Source organism: Glossina fuscipes, unplaced genomic scaffold, assembly GCF_014805625.2.
Source record: "Glossina fuscipes isolate IAEA_lab_2018 unplaced genomic scaffold, Yale_Gfus_2 1, whole genome shotgun sequence".
In the NCBI taxonomy this organism is placed as follows: Eukaryota; Metazoa; Arthropoda; class Insecta; order Diptera; family Glossinidae; genus Glossina; species Glossina fuscipes.
The window spans coordinates 10,375,181-10,381,646 of NW_023998415.1; the positions used below are offsets into that span (position 1 = coordinate 10,375,181).

At 33.9% G+C, this 6,466-nt stretch overlaps 1 protein-coding gene across 1 annotated transcript in view; it reads right to left on the reverse strand.

The window, feature by feature from the left end:
- Nucleotides 1–6,466, reverse strand: part of LOC119632344 — a 41,089-nt gene that overhangs the window by 22,188 nt on the left and 12,435 nt on the right. Inside the window, exon 4 of the mRNA XM_038025196.1 lies at nt 915–1,081. The gene's annotated coding sequence lies outside the window, so the exon portion shown is untranslated. The remainder of the gene's footprint in view (nt 1–914; nt 1,082–6,466) is intronic.

Genomic DNA, 6,466 nt, shown 5'->3' on the forward strand with positions numbered 1-6,466 from the left:
TTTTATGAAAGCTCGAAAAACCGTATACGCATTACCTTAATTTGTTTTTTACTTATTGGCAAAGCGAAAAAAAGATTCAATTAAATCTTCGTTATCTAAGAGTGTTAAGTTAAACATTTTTATACCCTACGCCGCTTGCGATACAAGGCTATATTAAATTTGCGAAGGAGTTGAGATAGATCCATCCACGGTTTACTATGCCGATCGATTCAGAATCCTTTTAAGCATTTAAAATATATTTCCGACTTGACCGGAATTGTTTGGTATAACTATTCGTTATTTTTCAATTGATAGAACTTCTCAAATATCCTGTGTGCAGTATTATGACAAACAGCTTTCAGTTCACTTGTTCAGATAGCTATTAAAAGTAGCAGGGTTTTTCACTTTTTTTAAAAATGGAAAAATTTGCGAAACGTAAGATGAGATTAAGATAGAAACAATAGGAGACGATATTCTTTCGTATACTCTAGCAGGAAACTGGCTACATTGGTCAATTTGAATGTGATCATATAATTACGTTTGAAGAACACTCTGGGCGTTCAAAAACTTTTATTACCGGAGAGTCAATAAAATGAAGACCGCCAGATAGCTTAGCCAAGATAGATTTAGCTAAGGTTATAAGCATTTTATATGTATCGGTATTCGAGATCCCTATGCGGTGGTATTAGACACGTGAGACCTATTGACGAGATGAAAATAGACTGAGCGCCGTTCTTCAAAATCCGAACGATTAATAATAACGCCATCAATTCTTTGGGATACAAAAAAAATTTTCATAATTAATTGCTTGCAAGTCGGTAAAATGCTAATAGGAGTGTATTATTGTCACTGATTGGAAGCGGAAATAAATCTTCAGAATGTGCTAAGATTACTGATGAACATATTTCAACTTCTTACTTTGAACAGTTAGTTACCTCTCAGCAGAATAAAAGAACGAACAGTGTCGTTATCCGCAGTTACTTAGAAATATTAAAGGGTTCATTAGCCATGAATAGCAGATGTGGCAAACTCGTTACGCAGCAACGTTTAATTAACAAACGGCTTTCAATTTTAAATCAGTGGTCACGGTTCGTGGAAAAATCTGAAAAGAAAAATGATAACAACTTATCAGTTTTATTAAGCCCCCAGTTAACGAATTTTACTGAGTCGCTATGTAAAGTTAATAGAAGTTATAAAAAAAAAAAAGAAGCAAAATGTACGAATAAATATGTTTTCCCAGACAAAGTTTCAATGTCATAACCACGATTGCTGCGGGCGAATATTCAGTTCAGGACATGAAGTCCTTTGCTGTATTTGTATACAAAAAATCAGCGTAGCGTCCTTTGCTACGGTGAAGCGAATGTTTGGTTGCCCCTAGTGGGGACGCTTAATTTAACCTGTCGCCCCCCGTTACCCGATTACATATTCGAACTAAAATTCAAATACAATTTCTTCGTCTTCTTCAACAAGAGACGATTCACACTGTTCTAAGTAAAAAATCTCTTGTTGGCCCTACAGCTAAAATCAAAGTGCAGCAATATTGGTTACTATATAATTATTTATGTAAGACCGGAAAATTAGCCTTTTTTTTTTTACGCAATTATATACCATCTGCGAACCGATTTTATAATATTTTGAATTTAATTTTTTTAATAAAGTGATTAGAAAAATTTGAAGAGAGCATTCTTTTCTTACACAAAGTTTTGAGGATGTGGTAAATAGGCGAGCAGGTGCACACACGGGTGTGTGCATCGAACTGCCGATGTTTCTTTCAATACAATTACAAGAAAGCTGAGCCCACTATAGTGGGTGCAATAAACCTATTTCTCAATTAATCGTTTTTAAGATATTTTGTTTTTCCTCTTTCTACTAAAGATCGCGAAGATTGTTTAATGTTGGAAAAATCAAGTGCTTTAAGTAATTGAATCAAATTAAAAATGACTCTTTTGCTCTTTTATTAATAAAATGTTTGTTTTGTGTTTATCTTCGTTTTTGCGATTTAAGTAACAAAATATTATGTACGAGTACTTTAATGTTCCGCCAACAACAGCGTTCAAGAGCTTTTCGTTTAAAGTTTCTCTTCTTATTATTCCTTTGTTCGTTCGTAATGACGTGGAGTTCCATGGAGTTTTCTGTAGAAAGAAGCCTTTTCCGTTTTATGATATATTAAAAATCAAAATTTATGAAAACGATTGCTACCCCAACAGCCTTTGCTATAAACGATAATTAAGTGTTTGTGATTTCCTGGCGTTACATGCAATTAATACTTAATTGGGATTTTTTTGTTTTCTCTTCACCAAATTAAAAAGGGCCAAGGTGGTGATGTTAAATAGAATGATGTTCACGTTGCAACGAACTTTGAATACCTATCAATTTTTTTGATACGAATTGATGGTTATTAAGCATGTACTCAACTATTGAAAACAGAAATTATTTTTACAAAATGGCGGATGAGTTGCCGTTAATTGAAGAATCCCTCCGGCAAACAGTTTCAGGGGAATCAGGGGAATCACTTGATCGACATGACCGTTGGTAGAAAGTGTAGGTGCGGTGTTGAGAATATTGATTTTTGTGTGGTCTCCGAATGTTTGAGCGAAAACATTCAATTTTTGTTAAATTTCGCGCAAAAAGGCAATCTTTTGTTTAAAAAATTATATCCAAATAAACGTAAGAAGATGTAATGAGGATTTTATCAGTCCCGGGAATTATTGATTGGTATTATAAGAAGGCATTTATTCCTAAGGTCTGAAAATTTAGGTGATTTTCTCATAAACACGTCTATAATAATTAAAAAAAAAAAAAAATCGAAAAAATTTCTTAAAGAAGAAGAAGCGCAACTCTCTACGCATTCCCTCTGTGACTGATGTACAACGCAGCTTAGATATCGATTTGAAATTTTCTTGGAAAGCCATCGACAAATTATGAGATTCTTGGAATAATTCCAGTATAGCTGCTATTAGACTACGCTTAAGACTACGCGCTAAAAGTGAAATGAGGTAATAGCATGACATAGGGCATTCCATATCTTGCCTCAGGCGAATATAGCTTTCTCACATGTTGAATGCTGATTACAACACCGGAAAAGATTGCCTAATAAGCATAGACTTTTAGAAAATTTAAACTTCCTAAGCATCTTTTTATTTTTATACCCTACATCACTTGTCGAGCAAGGTATATTAAGTTTGTGCGGGTGTGTGCAATACCCACAGAGACTTGACATAGATCCACGTTTTATTATACCGCTCGCAATTTTCAAAATAATTTGGAGAAATTTGGTACACCAGCGTGCACTGGCCAAAGGGCGCACCACTCTAGTGAAAATGATTCGGATTGAGTACTTTTTTCGACCATTTCCTATATAACACACGATCTTTATGAAAATTCGTTATAATATAAGCGAAGTGGTGTAACGTATTTAATGGTGGACCGTCTCCCACCCTAGTGTTTAAAAATGCTTAATTTTCATTTATTGAAATCCATCGATTTTTTTTTTCTCAAATTGTTCGTTCATTGAGAAGTCTTCGAATAAATCGTTGAGGAAAAAACCGCAATGCGTTTTTTTTTTAAAGGAAATTTATTAAAAAATGTTGTCGTGTTTGACATAAATTTTCTTTTATGTTTTATTAAGCAAAACAAAACATATATTTTATGTTAGTCTACAAATCATTAAGTGGTTGTTGTGACCACCAAAACATACCAACAATAGCAATAACAACAATATAATAAATGAGAATTTAAAATGATCATCAAAAGTATAATTTTTTTTGTTTTAATATTTTAGTATCGGCAGACTTAGCGAAGTGGGCGGCACGATGGATAATAGTTTATTTTTCGGTTGTTTTATTAACGAACTGGTTCGTTAGGCATGCTGCAAATACGTCAAGATAATACTAACGATTGAAGACACTGATTATAACAATAATTATTGTTATCTACAGTGGCATTGCTTACATTTTCTAATTAAGCGTTTTTTGTTTCTTTCTATCATACGATATGAAAGAGGTAGCAAAAGCAACTTAATGTTGCTGTTACAGAGATGATAATTATTCCTTGTACATTGTGTTTAGGAAATCTCTACAAAAAAAATCATCTGCAGACCTTTAACACATTAACATTTACGGAAACTGGTCAATTTGATGGGTACATTTCGTAAATCGTCACAGTCTCAATGATGAGATTAAGAAGCTGAAATTTGACGAAAATATGCTCTAATCGATTAAGAATATGAAGTTAAAAAATGGTCGTGATATGTGTACAACTACGCTCGCAATGCAGAAGAAATTGAAAGAATCTTGAAGAACACAACACAACACAACAATTGCTTTACATTCGATCCCGTGAATATAGTTTTAAAAAACTGCCACCAAATTCTTCGCCACGACTCTCTGCTTGTTTGATGCAAAAACTATTCCAATGAGTTCACGATGAGGGATTTTCGTAGAAATATATTTACAGCAATACATTTAGGTTAAAATGGCCAAAGTCGCCGCATCCCAGAAAAAAAGGACAGTAGACATACATATAACATTAAAAACTTATATATATAAAAACTGATTTCCTTGTGATGAATTTTTAGAGTTAACGTAAATCACGTAACTTGATCTTTGGCTTCGAAAAGCATCAACCTACTTAAGGGTGGGAAAAAGCCGCAGTCAAGAACAAGCACCACGAACTACTTGTATTCATTTTGGAAAATTTCAAACTTTCTTTCTTTTTACCAATTGTACACGTATCAGCGATCCGGCCGGCACTGCTGATGTACACGGCCATTCTATTCACAAGGCTGACAAAATAAAAAATGTATATATAATATAAAAAGTCAGATTGCTACTAGGGAATGTCAAAATTTTGAAAGTGTTTATGAAAAGTCCTCTCACTGAGATTGCTTCCGTTTTATTATCTATTAATTGAAAGCTTTTGAATCAAGCTAATTAAAAAGTCCCGGAACAATAAAACATAATTTGTAGAGAAGAAGATAGTTCGACTTTTCGGTACGTTTGCTTTCAAGTTTGATACGACTTTTCAAATGCACGCAACACTGCTTGGTCCATTTTTAAAAGTGATTTTTTGAAAGTCATTTCAAATATTTATTTAAGGTTGATGTAAATTCTCTTCTTCCCTTGTATCCTTAAGAACAGATGAAAATCGTAGGCCAAGTCCACGGAAATGATTGATACTTCAATTATTCGTAGGCATGCAATCAATATATTTCAACGATATATATTTCACCGATATATATTGGGTGGGTGTGGTTGATTTTTGATACGCTTTTAGAATAATTTTATGGAAATTTATATTGTGTATCTGTTGTGGTTTGTGGGCGATAAGCAAATGGCACGCGAAGGAAAGATTCTTGATTGTACAGCCATGCAGACGTTGTGGGCGTGTTTGCTTTGAGCTGCTTGTGCCATTTTCAAACTCTTTTCAAAATTTCTGAGCGATATACTTTTTTTTTTGCGAACGGCAAAATACGTATTGCTGATACTAGACAATTCGGTACACGGAGAAATGGATGGACTAATAGATGACGGACAAGAGCAATACGCGTAAATCGATTCAGAAATTGATGCAAATTAACAGTATTTGCACTTTGTAGGGTATCTGAAGCTTCCTTCTGGCCGTTGTTGTAAACATTTTGACAAAATGAATACACTCGTCATCCTTGGGTGATGGGCACAAAAAAGAAAAGAATCATAGAATAGTTGCCTGCTTCGTGTGTTTTTTTTTTTTTTTTGTTGGGGCACTAAACAGATTATCGTGCAAGTATTTATTACGGTTTATCCGGACGAATGCGACGCCAAGACAATATGTTCTGGCGAAAGAACAAATCGTATTGAATTTATTTATGTTTGTACGAGTTCAAGATTTCTCGAGAAAAGTTATGTTAATGTTTAAGTTAAATGTTTTTCGCATACGTGAATATGGTAACAGCATTTGTTTGAAGCCCCTTTCCAAAATTTCGAATGCTGACCTATTTGTGTGTGCCTTGAAATACTTTGTTTATACACTATAAAAAAAAAAATTTTTTTTTTTTTAAAGAAGAGTAAATCACACACACGGGGAACGTAACACTGAAATTAACTTAAACTGTCTGGCATTTGGGATTTCGTTGAAATTAATTTAATGAGACAAAAAATTGTCATCAATCAAGTCTGGGGTGTTTGTTTATAGCTAGCTATAAACGAAACGATATATTTATTGACATTATTTTATCTATAATGTTCCGATATTGCTAATTGAATATATGTATATCATGCTTGGCTTACATAAATAATGAATGAATTTGTGTGTTCGGCTATTCACAGCTATGTACGGCTTTCAATGTGACAATTCAATGGAGAAGAGATGAGAAATTTATCGCTTATGTCAAGCGCCATCGGAAGAGGTTAGTTTGTTAGGGCTATATATTAGTGTTGTTAGCGAAATTTGTTACGACTTGATTTACTTCGATTAAGGTGATGTTGGTGGGGGGTGGGAAAGGAGGGAG